The sequence below is a fragment of the Phoca vitulina genome, unplaced genomic scaffold, assembly GCF_004348235.1.
Source record: "Phoca vitulina isolate PV1807 unplaced genomic scaffold, GSC_HSeal_1.0 scaffold15, whole genome shotgun sequence".
NCBI classification, from domain to species: Eukaryota; Metazoa; Chordata; class Mammalia; order Carnivora; family Phocidae; genus Phoca; species Phoca vitulina.
In genome coordinates, this window is record NW_022589718.1 from 22,342,410 (window position 1) to 22,358,834 (window position 16,425).

The following is a 16,425-nucleotide window of genomic DNA, read 5'->3' on the forward strand; positions in this document are numbered from 1 at the left end:
CTTCCCCTCTGTCAACCACGAGTTTGTTCTCTGCTTTTAAGAGCCTGTTTTTTTTCTTTCTTAAATTCCACATATAAGTGAAATCACATGGTATTTGTCTATCTGACTGACTTATTTCACTTAACATTATACCCTCTAGGTCCATCCATATTGTTGCAAATGCCGAGATCTCATTCTTTTTTAATGCTGCAGTAAACATACGCGTGCATATTATCTTTTCAAATTTATATTTTTATTTTCTTTGGGTAAATACTCAGTAGTGGAATTACTGGATGATATGACAATTTTATTTTTAGTTTTTTTGTTTTTTTTTTTTTAAAGATTTTATTTATTTGACAGAGAGGCACAGCGAGAGAGAGGGAACACAAGCAGGGGGAGTGGGAGAGGGAGAAGCAGGCTTCCCGCGGAGCAGGGAGCCCGATGCGGGGCTCGATCCCAGGACCCTGGGATCATGACCTGAGCCGAAGGCAGACGCTTAACGACTGAGCCACCCAGGCGCCCCTTATTTTTAGTTTTTGAGGAACCTCCATACTGTTTTCCACAGTGGCTACACCAGTCTGCATTCCCACTAACAGTGCATGAGGGTTCCTTTTTCTCCACATCCTCGCCAACACTTGTTATTTCTTGTGTTTTTTATTTTAGCCATTCTGACAGGTGTCATTCTGACAGGTGTCATTTTTTCCTTGAAAAAATGTCTATTCAACTCTTCTGAACATTTTTTTCCTCAGAGTGTGTGTGTGTGTGTGTGTGTGTGTGTGTGTGTGTTGAGTTGTATAAGTTCCTTATATATTTTGGTCATTAACCCCTTATCAAATATATCATTTGCAAAATATCTTCTCCCATTCAGTAGGTTCCTTTTTTGTTTTGTTGGTAGTTTCCTTCACTGTGAAAAAGCTTATAATTTGGGGTATTCATATCTTTTCTTGATCATCATGCCTTAAAATAGTAAGCACAACCAGGCTGTGGGCATATGGCTGCAGCAGGCTACCCAGACATTCGTCTAGGATAATAATGAACCATTGGTGAGCATATTTATTTTTATTTATTTTCATGCAATGTTGTCTTTCAGTTAGTTATGAATTCACTTGGATGATCATCCACTCCACATTTTACTACCATGCCCAAAGGACCATCAAAAATATCTATGTCACATTTCTTATTGAATTTCAGATATACCATGCTTATAACATTTTCCAAATATTCCTGGTCAAAAGAACTATTTTAAAAAATTATTGATAATTCAATATTACTTAATCTTATTTCATCCATCCTACTTCCTAATGATTACCATTTACTTTCTGAAAGCTCATAAGCCATTTTATAAAAATCATTCTAGAATTTTATCACAACTTTGAACTCCATGAAATACAGTTATATTTTGTAGATACAATTTATCATTACTTTTTTCTAAATTACTGCCTTTTCTTCATCTCATTCTTATTTCCCATAATGTTATGCCTTAATGACAAAAAAGAAGGAATAATATGCTATAGTAGGTATGCTACTGTAGGTTAAGTTCCAGGAAATTACTAAGTTTATGTCTTGGGATCCAGGAATTCCCAAAATGGGTAGTAGCCTGCAATGGTCCAGAAACAGAAAAAAGAAATAAAAGGTTGGCAACGGTTGACATTTTTATGGTAGATATGGTCAGCTCTGTAAGCTACTTCTTAAGACTTTGGCTTCATTTAGGGAATATCACAATGCCTGCATTTCAACTGATTTTACACGCTAAGAGTATACCAGCCTAATCTCTCTTATCTATATACCTCCATTGTTTTCCCTTTATATACAGGAAATGATACAGTACATAATGGGATTAAAATATCAGGTTATTGTGAAGTAACTTAAAGACTAGAGGAAATAGTCTATTTACATTTGATTTTTTATTGTTGCTGTTGTAATTATAATTGAAAACAAAACTATTGAAAGAAAACAATATCAGAGATAGTATTCTAATTCTATATATATGACTTTTTAGATTTATAATATATAGGAATAGAGAACAAATAGAAATAAAGCTCGACAATATTTATCCCACATAAGCTATGGCATTTTCCTAAAAATAAATCCCTATCCAGCAAATTTATAATACTTTATTTTGGATATTTGGATTACTTGGGCTTTTTCAGATAAAAAGTTTCCAAGGAGATGTGATACTGTGTACATGTTCTTTCCATATTTTAGCAGATTTCCTATTTGATCATATATTTTGGAAGCCTATTTGACATTGATAGCTTGTAACATATGCATTTTGAATACAGAATATATATATATATATATATATATAGTATAACAATTATACATATAACAAGTATATATATGTATACATACATATTTTTTTAAAGATCCATGTAACCCTTTACATGGCTTCTATTTCAAATTATTAAATTATACAAAACTGGGAAAACTATTCATAGACTTATGCTTTAATATCTAAGATATTTACTTTATTATCCCTTTTATTTTCCAATTCCATTCGTCTGTTCATTTATTTGCTTAAAAATTGAGTGTCTACTACATGAAAGTCTTCAGTTATATTCTAAAGAATAAGATATATATATATATATATATGACATATATATATAAGATATATATATATATATAAAATGTTCCTAATTTTTTCCAAACTGATATCAAGAGAAAAGCAAATGTATAAACCAAAAACTCTCTCTCTTAGTTTAATAAAGTGAATGCTTGTGTCAGGTAAAATGAAAGCAGAGAGTAAGACTAGCTACATTTGTCAGGAAGGGATGCTTAGATGGGTTGGAAGAAGAACTGCTAACATTTGCTGAGGGCATGTCGCTGCTTTTTTATGCTACCACTCATAAACAATTGATCTCCCTACTACTACATAATCCATCATCTCCTAACTGATGTTGCAGATTTGCATTTCATTTCTTAGATCAGTGATACACATTGCCATATTACTATTAATGATTATAAAGAGTGCAGAAAGTGCTTAACTTACAATCAGGGTATAACTGGCAAACTTGGGAGAGTGTGTATGCCCAATTAATATTAATTAATAATGTCAGTGCACTTAAGACTACTATCTTCTGCAAATTAAAATGATGTGATGAGAATAATCTTGCAGTTGGGATTTTTCAAAGAGCAAGGATACTTTTTCCTTCCATTTCCTTTAATCAATTGCTTATGTTTACTTTTAAAAGCTACATTTTCATAACAACATGGACAGAGTACCTCCTGCCAGTATTTCCTTTATTTTATTTTATTATTTTATCTTATATTTAATTTTGAGTGCGAGGAATTCTGGGGGATGTGAACTATTCCATCTATGGAAGACTTATTGTAATGAAGTTCCTCTCAGTTCTTTCAATGACCATGAAATGAAAAATTTGACTTAGTTCAATCAGCCATTCTTGTAGTCATATACCTGCAGCTTCCTTGTGCATCAGTCCTAGGGCATCATGCCAAAAGATGAAATGGCTTTTTGATTGGATAAATCTTATATCTCATGGGTAAAATGCCATGCTTTTATGACTTAGTTCTTTGGGGTTTTTTGTTTTTGTTTTTTTGGGTTTTTTGTTTGTTCGTTTTCAATATATGATAGTAACCACTCAAACATTATGATGTAGGCATCGCAGTGTTCAGCACAGGACAACTCAAGCAAACAAAAGACATCATAACTCACAGGTGTTATAGCTTATCTATAAATTACCAGCAGCTATGGATGACAGTGAGGAACTGACCCCCATCCATCTCCACACTGCATTCAGCTCTCACAAAGTCTATGAGCAAAGAAGTTAAACATGATTTATGATAAGTTGTAAGATACCACGCTTGCATATTGCTGTGCATGGAGCAGAGATCAATTCATGGCTTACAAATTTGTCACAGGACAGTGCATCTTCCAGTCTGCCACCTTCAAATTAAGTGTCATGATGAGAGAAAAATACGGCAATGTCTTGGGAAAAAATAGCACATTTTGATTAGGTTACAGAAATGGTGTGGGATAGCAAAAGACAGGCAACTAGAGTTCTCAATTGGTTACAGCATTCTGTTTAAGATCAAGGAGATAGAAACAGGAGAGCAAATACACAAAATGGAAGAAGAATCCTTACAACTAAAATGAAGATGACATTTGAGATTGTAGCATAGAAGAAAAAAAACATTACTGGTCATTCACAAGAGAGCTGATCTACCTCTAGCTCCTATTAATTTCTAAATATTGTGAAGGAAGCCAGCTTGGAGCTTTATGTTCAAATAAATTTATGCAGGAATTACTGTTCTGTGAACCTTTGTTGGAAAACTTTTAACTTATGTACTTTCTTATTTCATGGCTTTGAAGGTGAAGCCAATTAGGGACAGATGATCAAATGGCGGACAATTTTATTTCTTTTTCTAAAAACAACTGTAAATTATTCTTATTTTAAGGCTTAGACTTAAAATCTATCTTGGGCTAATGAGTAGGGCAATTAAACAATTAAAACTCTGCTGACTAATACACACATGACTCTGCAGATGCAGATCTGCCTTTTTAGGACTTTCCAGAAACTTTGTGGATTTGATACGCATTCATTCCAGTTGCTTACATCAATACCTCAAGATAGAATCAACCAGATATGAAGTGGCCTTCAGATTCCTCCTACTTTACACAAAGAGCAAAAGAGCTATGTTATGTGTATAAGATGATTGTAGGTTTTAACTTGACAAATGAAAATTACCCAGATAGCATGATAAGTGCCTTCTTGCATTTCACACACATTTTTAAAACTAGCATGTCTGCATCTGAATTCTTGATCTTTTCCTTAAGCCTGTTTCTACTCTACCTCAGTAAACATCATCTCCATCATTTCAGTTGTCTACATCATATATCGGGGGATCGCTTTGATACTTTCTTTTCCATCACTTCTTCTACTGTATACCTCCCCTAGTCCTATCAGTTATACCCCAAAATCAATGTCGAAGGCTTCCAGCTCTCTTTCTCTTACCACCATCCCCAGTTTAAGCCACCTGCATCTCTTTTCGCCCCTATGGCAACAATTTCTCAATTGGTCTCACCATATCCAATCTCTATGCCAATGATCTTTTTCAAAAATTAAATCTAAATGTGTTCCTTCCATTCTGTAAAGTCCTCAATACTTTACCATTTCAGATAAGGTTAGCCTGTAAATCCTTAATGGGACACCTGTGGTTCTTCAGTCTCTGGCTACTGCTTACCTCTTCAGCTAAAATTCACATGGTACCTTCCCCTCTTAAGATCTTCATGACATGGACATAATTTCTACACTTATCAAGACAAAACTTTTTTTCTACTTTCTATTATACATATCATCTAAATCTTTTTCTCAAGCAAGTAAGAAGGACTTTTACAAATTAAAAGTCATTTCACCTCGAATGATGTCCAGCCTTCCGTGAGGACTCCATAAATACTTGTTGAAGAGCTCATTAAAAATCACGGCTTTGTTTCTGTAGCGCTACAGGGGGACGGGGAGGGCCTGGGCCCGTCCTCGCAGGGAAGCGTGACAGGAAGAGTGATGGCTGAGGCCCGAGACCAGAGTGGTGAAAGCCCTGCATGACTGGCTCCTGGCACAGGGTGGCTGGAGCAGCCCAGCAGCAATTTCACGAGGTTCACTGTAAGCAGAAGGAGAAGCTTGACATCATGTCAAGGGGCAAGAGCAGAAGAATCCAAGAGACCTGACATTCAACAAATGGGAAACAAGTCTCTGGGAAATAAAAGAGCCAGGGCTTCTTAAGGGGTGGGTATATCTGTGTCTGACAATGACCAGGTGGCAGCTTGCCGCGGTGTAGTTTCCTTGTGCATTATATGCAGAGGAGAATGGTGCCCACTTCATGGGGGTTGCTGTGAGGACTGAATCCGCAAACTTATGTCAAATCCCTTAGAAGAATGCCTGGAAACAAGTGAGTGAGTTCATGGTGCCGTGGGCCACCGAGAGTGTCCCCCACACGATCCCGAGTTCTGGGAAGCAGAGCACACCTGTCTTATTAGCGATTACAGCGTTGGCACCTTACACACCTCTTTAAGTCTAGCAGGTGCTCAGCAATTATTTATTCAATCAATGAGCGGGGCGGGGGGGCATGTGGAGTAGAATCAGGGACAAAAAACAACATGTGAGCTGGCTCTCGTGAGGAAGTTCAAGATGCAAAGGAAGCAGGGGGTAGTGAGGGAGGACTTTCCAAAGACTGGGAACAACTTGAGACAAGAGGAAGGAAACAGTGCAGGCTGGTCATTCAGGGAGTTCAGTGTGGAAGGACGTGGGAAAGGGGTCAGAGAGATGAGGCAGGTGCCAGAAGATGGATGGCTTTGCATTTGGCTGAGCTCATTTATGTGTTTCCAAATGTGTAGTTTTCTCTATACAATTAATCTGTTAACCCTACTGAGGACAAAAAACCCTGTTAAGTAGTAAACCATGGAGTTTCAGCACACTTAATTATTTATCTTGGTTCCTTCTCCTTTGGTTTTACTCTGAGTGAACATTACAATCTACGGAACTATTCTTCGCTAAATATTCTTGTTTGCTTTTATGAGGCACAGGTGATAAGCCTGAATACTGATCCCACAATCTTTTTATTTTGTTTCTTTTTTAAGATTCATTTATTTATTTGAGAGAGAGAGAGCGTGCACAAGGGAGGGGCAGAGTGAGAGAATCTCGAAGTAGACTCCCCACTGAGAGCAGAGCCTGACGCAGGGTTCAATCCCACGACCCATGAGCTGATCCCACAATCTTAATTAGAAATTCTAATGACACTTTCAAGGGACAAGAAAAGTATAGCCAGATTTTAGATTTTGCCAGGCTAATTGTCATCATCTTAAATACTGAATTTTTAAATTTTTGAAATATTTCTGCATATTAGACAATAAGAAGGTGATAATAGTTTACAAAACCAATAAAGCTACTTTTAAGATCTTCATGACATGGACATAATTTCTACACTTATCAAGACAAAACTTTTTTTCTACTTTCTATTATACATATCATCTAAATCTTTTTCTCAAGCAAGTAAGAAGGACTTTTACAAATTAAAAATTATTAGTCATTTGTCTTATAAAGAAATAGATTTTGTGAAATCTAAAAAAAAAAAACTTTATAGGAAAAGAGATCAGACTTAGAGGCTGAGTGGGGGGAGGGGGATATGGAGGAAGGGGGCCAAAAGCTACATACTTCCAGTTATAAGGTAAATAAGTACTAGAGATGTAATGTACAACATGATGACTATAGTTAATACTACTGTATGATATATAGGGAAGTTGTCAAGAGAGTGAGTTCTAAGAGTTCTCATCACAAGAATTGTTTATTATTTTATTCTTGTTCCTTTTCATTACATCTGTATGGGAAGGCAGGATATATAAATCAAACTAACATGTTGTATGTTAAATTTATACAAGGATAAATGTCAATTATTTCTTAATAAAATGGGGGGGAAATGGCTTGTTACCCTGTCAGCGATATTATGTTTTCCTATTTGTTAGTAGGTTAGTAGGTGAAACCCTTGATTGAACTGGATAAGCCTATCTTGTCATCACCAAAGTTTGTCAACCCCCCTTCACCCCTCTCATCCTCCTGCTCAGACTTCCAAAGTACTCTTTGTGTATATCTCCTTCATGATATATCTCATTTTGCACAATGTATTTGAGCTCATGAGTGTGGCTTATCTTCCCACTAAATTGTGGGTTCCCTGAGAGAGATTCACATGTACAGGGCATTCTGACATATCATGTGCCCCAAAAAGTAAAATGAACAAACAAAAAACTCTTGAATGAAGTGAAAGAAATGTTTACCAGTACGTTTCTACAAATATATGATTTAAATTTAGAATACCCATTATAGTAGAACTCACAGTAAGTTATATTTCAGATGTCCAACCACAAATGTATTGAATAGATACGGAAAAATATAAAGAGCTGTATTTTTTTAACCTGACCTCTGAATAGCTCTTTATTTTCATACTGTGACCATCTTTCTTCATGGCTTTAGCTTAAAAAGTAGAGCTTTAGAATGATGGTCAAGAAGAAAATAAAGCATAATTTTGTTCCTTCTTTTTCTCTTATCATTTACTTTCTCAAGAACTTGACAATAACTGATTTAAAAAAAGATAAACTATTTTTTTCTTTATTTATTCTCTGGATGGGATTGCTGTCAAACCAGGCAATATATTTCCCTGTTTGCGTCCATGTAGGTGCAACCACAGTACCACAGTATTAATGTTGTGGCATGTGACAGCAACCACACGTATCATGAGGATTAACACCCCTGGGCCCTCTCCTTGCCGTCTTCCATTCTGCTGCAGGATCAGAGACCGTATATTGAAGGTGACAGTACCACAAGACCAAAGGAGCTTAGGTCCTTCTGTAAATGTTTGCAAAAAAACCACCCCTCAGATCAAAACTACTCACATTGTACTTTAAAACACTGGAGTGAGAAATAAGCATTTATTGTAATTAGGAAGAGTCGAGGTTACTTGTGACATCAGCTAACATTGACTTGCCTAATGTGCCAGGACACTTAAGAATGCATTCAAATGTCATGACGTAGGGCGCCTGGGTGGCTCAGTCGGTTAAGTGTCTGCCTTCAGCTCAGGTCATGATCCCAGGGTCCTGGGATCGAGCCCCGCATTGGGCTCCCTGCTCCATGGGAAGCCTCCCTCTCCCTTTCCCACTCCCCCTGCTTGTGTTCCCTCTCTCGCTGTGTCTCTCTCTCTGTCAAATAAATAAATAAAATCTTTAAAAAAAAAAGCCATAACATCATAAATATCATACAGAAGAGGACTCAATATGGCCTAGAGTCAACATTGGGCTTGTTGTGTTGCAAAGTTTTGGTTTGAAACTCTGCTTTAAAAAACACATGACTTCAGGTGAGTCACTTCACCCCGCTTACTCCACATCCCTGAAGAGGATGTGGCAACAAAGCAAAAACAAATGAGATAATTTATACATAAGTCCCACAAAAGTAAAAAAGCACTTGCGTGACTTTAAGTGGTCTTAGAGTTGTTACAGAATGAAACAATCAATAAATAATTGCATTTGAGTCTAGAGAGCCTAAGAGAGCTGTTGTCATTGTCCTCGACCACAATGAAGAATTATGGACACTCGGGGCAACAGCATGAATGAACACTTCATTGTTAAAACATGAAGTTTCTTTGGATGCTACTCCTCTGGACCTACTTCCTTCACTCGCCTATCTGTAAATGATGGACTTGGAGAGTTGGGTTTCAATAACTGAATCTAATGAAACTTAAGCATCAGGGCAATCTATTGCATAGTACACTTCCAAAGGCCAATTTTATTTTATTTTTTTATTTTTTATTTTTGACTTTTTATGTTTTTATTTTAATTCCAGGATAGTTAGCATACAGTGTTATATTAATTTCAGGTGTAAAATATAGTGATTCAACAAGTCCATGCATCACCCAGTGATAAAAATATGGAACCCTTCACAAATTTGTGTGTCATCCTTGTGCAGAGGCCATGCTAATCTTCTCTGTATCTTTCTAATTTTAATAGTGTTGCCAAAGCCAGCGCCCAGAGGCTAATTTTAAACAATTATAAATACATCATGATTTTTTTTGTTGGATGGGAATCATGTAAAACAGAATTTATCTGAATTCCTACAATTGTAAAGCAAAAATCTGTAACAACGCTACATATAACGAGCACAACTCTGTGACTATATGAGCAGTCACATGCTTTCCAGATCCCAACATTTCAGATCCATCTTAGTCTGTGATACTAAGAGACATGCAAAATTGTTACTGATACAGCAAAATGGCTCTGAATCACATACTTCTTCTATGAAAACAATTTGATATAAATTTTCCAAATGTTGACAATTCTAAAAATTTCACATGGCATTACCAGTAACAAATTATGAAACCGGAAGAAATCTTCCTAAAAATCAAATTTTGACCAACCATACAAGAAGCAAGACATTCTTTCTATGGTTCTATAGAAAATATTTTTAAATTCTTATTTGAAAATGTAGGGCGTCTGGGTGGCTCAGTTGGTTAAGCGACTGCCTTCGGCTCAGGTCATGATCCTGGAGTCCCGGAATCAAGTCCCACATCGGGCTCCCTGCTCAGCAGGGAGTCTGCTTCTCCCCCTTACCCTCCCCCCTCTCATGCTCTCTCTATCTCATTCTCTTTCTCAAATAAATAAATAAAATCTTAAAAAAAAAAAAGAAAATGTAAATAGCATTGCAGACAAATACAAGGGGAAATGGTAAGGTGTGTCAGTTACTAAATGTTCTTTTTCTGTATGACATAATGCTTGTAATATTTGTCAACTTTGAAAATATGTATGTATATATACTGATTCCTTTTCTTATTCAAAAAAATATTCATTTTCATATATAATTTAGAATTTAGAATTTTGTATTACTTTTTTTAAAGAGATTCTCCATTATTGTACAGCAGCAAGCACCACAAAATCTATTCCTCCCCCTGATGATTCTATTTTCCAAACTCAAACTAAGAAACTTTCTTTCATACTGTCCTTTTTCTAGAAGATTTTTTAAAATTACTTTCTAAGACTTGCTTTCTTGAGATGGAAGTGTTTTAGAAAATTCATTTTCTTGATGGTATCTTCCTTCATTTATTTTGTTTTGTTTTAGACTCTTCTTTGGACACAGAAAATTCCTTTTGATTCAAATAATTCATAAAGCCATAAAGGTTGAATTCCAAAACAGAATATTTACTCACTATAGCCACTTACTTTCTCACACATTTCTAATCCAAGTATTAACTGCTTTTACCATTCAAATTAATTCAGATTGTCTCAATAATATATATATATATATATTAGAAATAATTTTATTTGAAGCTCTGTGGTTAAAGCAGTGATCATATAAAAACTATATACCTATAGGCATCTGGGTGGCTCAGTTGGTTAAATGCCTGCCTTTGGCCCAGGTCATGGTCTTGGGGTCCTGGGATCGAGCCCCGTGTAGGGCTCCCTGCTGAGCAGGGAGCCTACTTCTCCCTCTCTTTTTACCCCTCTCCCTGCTTGTGCCCACACACTCTCTCTCTCAAATAAATAAATAAAATCTTTTGAAAAATTTTAACAAAATACACCTATATTTCCTAAACACATTAATTTAACTTAAATAAATTCACCTTCATTAGCCAAACTTTTGACTTAGGGCAAAGACTTTTTTTGCCTATGTGATTTCTGATTGTTTATTGGTGTTACTTTTCCAGCATAAAATAAAGCCATAATTTATTATCTATGAACTCAGACTTGTTTTCCTTTAATGGAGAGCCGCTTAAGAAGCAAGCTGAGTGCAGAATCTATCTGGAATTTAACATTCCTTTCCTATTCTTTTGCATATGTCTCATATACCCCTAATGATTTTTTTTCAACTGTTTGCATTATCAAATTTTTCCAATGAACTTTCTTTGATTTTTGTAAAAATAACTCCTTTTCACACCCTTTTTATTACTTACATAATACTTAATGAAATTTTGTAATTATGAAATATAACCAACATAAATCAGTTTGGGAACAAACTGATTGTTTTAACATTTTATTTATTTATTTTAGAGAGAGAGTGGAGAGAGGGGCAGAGTGGGAGGGAGAGACAAAGCCTCCACGCTCATTGTGGAGCCCCACACGGGGCTTGATCCCAGGACCCTGAGATCATGACCTGAGGCAAAACCAAGTCAGCTGCTTAACAGACTGAGCCACCCAGGTGCCCCAAACTGATCCGTATCAGCACACTGGTCATCAGGTGGGTTTAGAATGGAAGTCTTACAGAGGAGGTGGTCTAGGAGCCATACATACATTCTATTCTGTAGACTTTAGTCAGTATATTGAGATACTCTGTTTTACATCTCAAGGAAATGAAAGCTTTGCTGAATCCAGAAAATAGGCAAGTAGAGGTTGAGTAGAAAGGTTTCTATTGTTATTATTTTTATATTAACATTTTTCATGGAATAAGTGATGATCTATGATGATTTCTGGGTTTCTTTCTGAAAACTGCAATGAACTCTTCCAAGCTATTAGTGCTTAGTCAGATTGTCAAACTGTGTTTTAGATCCTAGACTGTAGTAAGTAAATCAACAGAACAAGGTTCTGCCATCCATGCAATCGATGCAGTGCTTCTTGTCCCAGGATGGGAACAGGTGCCTATTTGTCTCTTGCAATGAAGTGGTTTACCCTACATTGGTCCCTCATCATTGTTCTGAAATCCTTTAGAAATGAGGAAAGAGAAAAAAAAAAAAAAGGTATACTCTTTATTGTGGTAATATGGTAGGGTTTTTTGGTTCTATATAAAAGGAAGAGAAATAACACACACACACACACACACACACACACACACACACACCACTAATTATGGTAGGTAAATAAACCACATTACACTCTAAACTCCATGGTAAGCAGAAACCACAATTTTTATTTGTTTGTTTATCACGGTATAACACCAAGCACGTACTAGACTACTTGGCAATCATGGGCATCAATATATACTACTTGAATGAAAAAAAAAAAAAAAATCATGCAATTCCTTCACTAGCTTTTATTTTGAATAAACTTGATAATAAAAAGATAGTCTATACCCATTTTACCCCCAAAAACTTGTTGATCAAAAAATCAATGAATTCTCCAATTTGAATCAATATATAATTTTTAAATTCCCATAGTACACAATGAAAACACTACATTTGTATTTTCTTAATTGCCTGGCAGGCTTAGCCACGTGTTTCCATATTTGAAAGCCTTAGGCAATCAAAAATTACACTTTTCAATCAGACTTAAATGTAGCATTTAAAATAACTGCTGTAGGCGCCTAGGTGGCTCAGTCAGTTAAGCATCTGCTTTCAGCTCAGGTCAATCCCAGGGCCCTGGGATGGAGCCCTGCATTGGGGTCCCTGCTCAGTCCTGGGATTGAGCCCTGTGTCTGGCTCCCTGCTCAGTGAAGACCCTGCTTCTCCCTCTTCCTCTGCCCCTCCCCCCTCTTGTGCATGCTCTCTCTCTCTCCTCTACCTCAAATAAATAAACAAAATCTTTAAAAAAATAAAATAAAAAATAAATAAAATAACTGCTGTAAACTGGGAACTATTTGAAATGTTTAGGAATGTTGAATTATTTTATATTTCTAGGAAAAAATATATATCCTTCTAATAAGTAATGAGTTATAAGATATATATATGTATATATATATATTTTAATTCCTTTGGCTATTGCTTGGATCATAGATTGGTATGCTATGCTCTGCAATGCTATGTTATGTTACAGTATGTTATATTATGGGAGAAAATAGAATTCTACAATGGCTATTAGATTTCAAACTGTAGTGTAACTATGATTGCTACCCTATAATGTTGGCACACTGCTCTAGACTATTGAAGATTGGTATATCTTCCTTTCTCCCTGGGGGACTTCAACCCACTTGCAGATATAAGCATTGATATTTATCTTCTTTGACTTTGCTTTTCCCTGAGGATCCTACTTTAGGACCTGGAGGGATCATGTCATGAGCTAGAGAAGACACACAAATGTGAACAACAATAGATTAAACTGTGAAACTAAAGGTCATTCCAAATAAACTTTGCATTTCCATTGTGATAGTGTATTGCAAATGAATCTCAATCAGATGGCTACAATTCCCCTAGCCTCGAGTGAAAAAGAATGGAAAGCATAAGAGACCTACAACTCTGTTTTATATTTATCCACCCTTACCTTACACATTAAGTCAGCCCCAGTTCTATATATGTTTTATTTAGCCATGGAAAGTACACAATAGCTTTCCTTTTTTTTTCCATTTTTACCACAAAAGCACTATCAACGCCCATATTTAATTACATGGATGTTTTTAGAATGATGAACTAGAATAAATTCAAAAGGGTGTTAGATGTTATAAATTAACATAATTGAAATCTTTCTGGAGGAATTGAATAAGTAGATGGATTTGAAATATTAACATTGACATTATAACATTTCAAGTAATGTTTTCATATAACAATTTATTGGTAAGTGAAATATATACATAGGTCTTCTTAAAAAATCATATCATTTGTGTCCATTTATTCAAGAACATGTGCTATGTTTCAATAATACTGGAACATCAACTTTAACATATCCTTCTAATAAGTCAAATAATAGAATATGTAGCTAAATTATCTAAGTTCTATAAAAGTTTATAGTAAACAGAAATAAAACAAGTTAGAAAAAACTTTGAGGAAAAGATTTGAATGCTTTCATTTTCAAAGATATATGCTTGGAACTGTTCAGGCACACAGGGAAATTCAATGAATTTTGTTTGCTTTTTAGTTGCAGCGATGATATTACCTTCCTAATTTAAAACTGAAAAAATTATGCATAATCAGTTTAACTCAAAATGGGAACAAGTTGAAATAATTATTAATAAGATGGCTAATTTTTCATACATTTTAATAGGGCTAGAAATTTAATCAGGGATGGATATTGGCAGAAAATAATTATCTTGCTTTGCCTTATGGGATTTTAATTTTAATTTCTAGGCTTCCCAGTAAATGCTTCTCAGAAAGTTTCCACTTCCCCCTTCCAAAGAAAAATAAATAATTATTTATTACAGGCAACACCTTAATATTATAGTCCCATCCTGAAACTCAAGGACTGTGGAGCAGTCTCCTGACCATATACAGAAATGGTGTGAATTCCAGACCTTAACTACTATCATCAACATCTTTGCCTCAGAACCCACAACCAACAGACTTTCATCCTGCCTGAGGAAGTTAATTCAAGGTATTCATCCAGTTTTGGTTATAAAACAGAGAAAATGACTTCTGGCAGCTTACAAGCCAATACAATATGTTAGCAGGTGTGTGTGTCTTGTAAAATAATAAATAGGTTGTTTCAGCAGCAGTTTTGTTGTGGTTGTTGACATCTGGGATAGTTTCAGGTAGGGCAAGAATTATATGCTCAGTGATTACTGAAATCTTAATGTCATCTCTGACCCGCTGCTTAATCTCATCCTTGGTTCACCTGTGATTGTTATTTCAACTACAGGTCCTGACTGAAAAACCTCCTTCAAACTCCAAAAAGGCTTTTTTCTCTTCCTTCTCCCTCCTCCCTCCCCTTTTCTTTTCTTCCTCTCCTTTTTGTTTTATTGCTTTGTTTTCCTAGAAAGTATCAGTGTGGCATTACTAGTATATATAAAAATAAAAAGATACCAGGAAAATGTTCTATTTCAGTTTATGACTATGGAGGAATCTCTTACCCTAATCTCCATGAACAAAAATCAATTGATTACCAAGGTAGCAATTATCCGATTTGCTCAAAAGTCATTTGTAACGCCAAATAGAAACACAATCACTATGTCAAAAGATTTAGATTCTATTGTATTTTACTTAGGTCTTATAAATTCACAATCAAGGATTGGTAGACAATTAAGCAGTATCCAAGGAGCTTTACCAAGAAACATAGGCAATATGAATATATTAGAGTTCCTAAAAAGAGATGGGTTTTCTTTTTTCTTTTTTTGGTTAGATCAGTATAATTTTTCCTATACTAGTACAGGTACATACCCCATACCATCACATTAATACATTTACATTCTAATATCATAGGAAACAAATACATTGAAAAGTGACTTAAAAGTCGCCAATCAAGGGGCACCTGGGTAGCCCAGTCAGTTAAGCGTCCCACTCTTGGTTTCGGCTCAGGTCGTGATCTCAGGGTGGTGAGATCAGGTCTTTGAGATCGAGCCCTGCATCAGCTCTGCACTCAGAGTGGAGTCTGCTTGGGAACTTGGGATTCTCTCTCCCTCTCCCTCTTCCCCTCTGCTCATGCTCTCTCTCTCTAAAAAAAAAAAAAAAAAAAAAAAAAAAGTAGCCATTTAGAAATATTCTAAATGGGCTAATGCTTTTCACAAATCACTTACAATACTGTCTCTTGTTATAACCTAACTGGCCTCTTAATTATTTTTCTTTGAAGATAGTAGTCTTTAAAGCAATCAAATGCTAATAAACTTTCATCAGATAATACATATTCTAGTGGACTAGCAAGATAGCATAGTATCATGAAATTCTTCCCCAGAATCAGTTCTCTGGGAGAAACTATAAAAGGATATAGTCTCAAAATGAGACTGGGAGGGTGGGGAGGGGGGGACAGCAGAGGGACTTAGAGAAATCATTTTTAATTTTGTCTGGTTTTATAAAATGGCAAAGAATTGGGGTTTTGTTATTTAAACAGAATTTTCTTATTTGTATTTTTACATATACAGATATTTGTAGGTGAAATATTGTTTCATTTGGGGTTTAATCAGGGAAGCAGACCACTAGAAGTTAAAGATAGTAACGGCCCAGCATGCCCCACCTTCCATCCTTTGCCTAATTCCAGCATATTACTTTCAAAGGCTCATTTTAACTGTTGCTTCCACTTGACCTTATGAAATTACAGTTTCTATGAGGTCATTTTTTCTGGGTCTGGTGCTTGAGAGTGAAGTCTTCAGAGCCGGTGATTGAGAA

At 35.7% G+C, this 16,425-nt stretch overlaps 1 non-coding gene across 1 annotated transcript; it reads right to left on the reverse strand.

Annotated features, from left to right (window-relative positions):
- Positions 1 to 9,398: 9,398 nt before the first annotated feature.
- LOC116638066 lies at positions 9,399 to 9,499 on the reverse strand. Its single transcript, XR_004300608.1, has one exon. It is a non-coding gene; the product is annotated as a U6 spliceosomal RNA (small nuclear RNA).
- Positions 9,500 to 16,425: the final 6,926 nt, after the last annotated feature.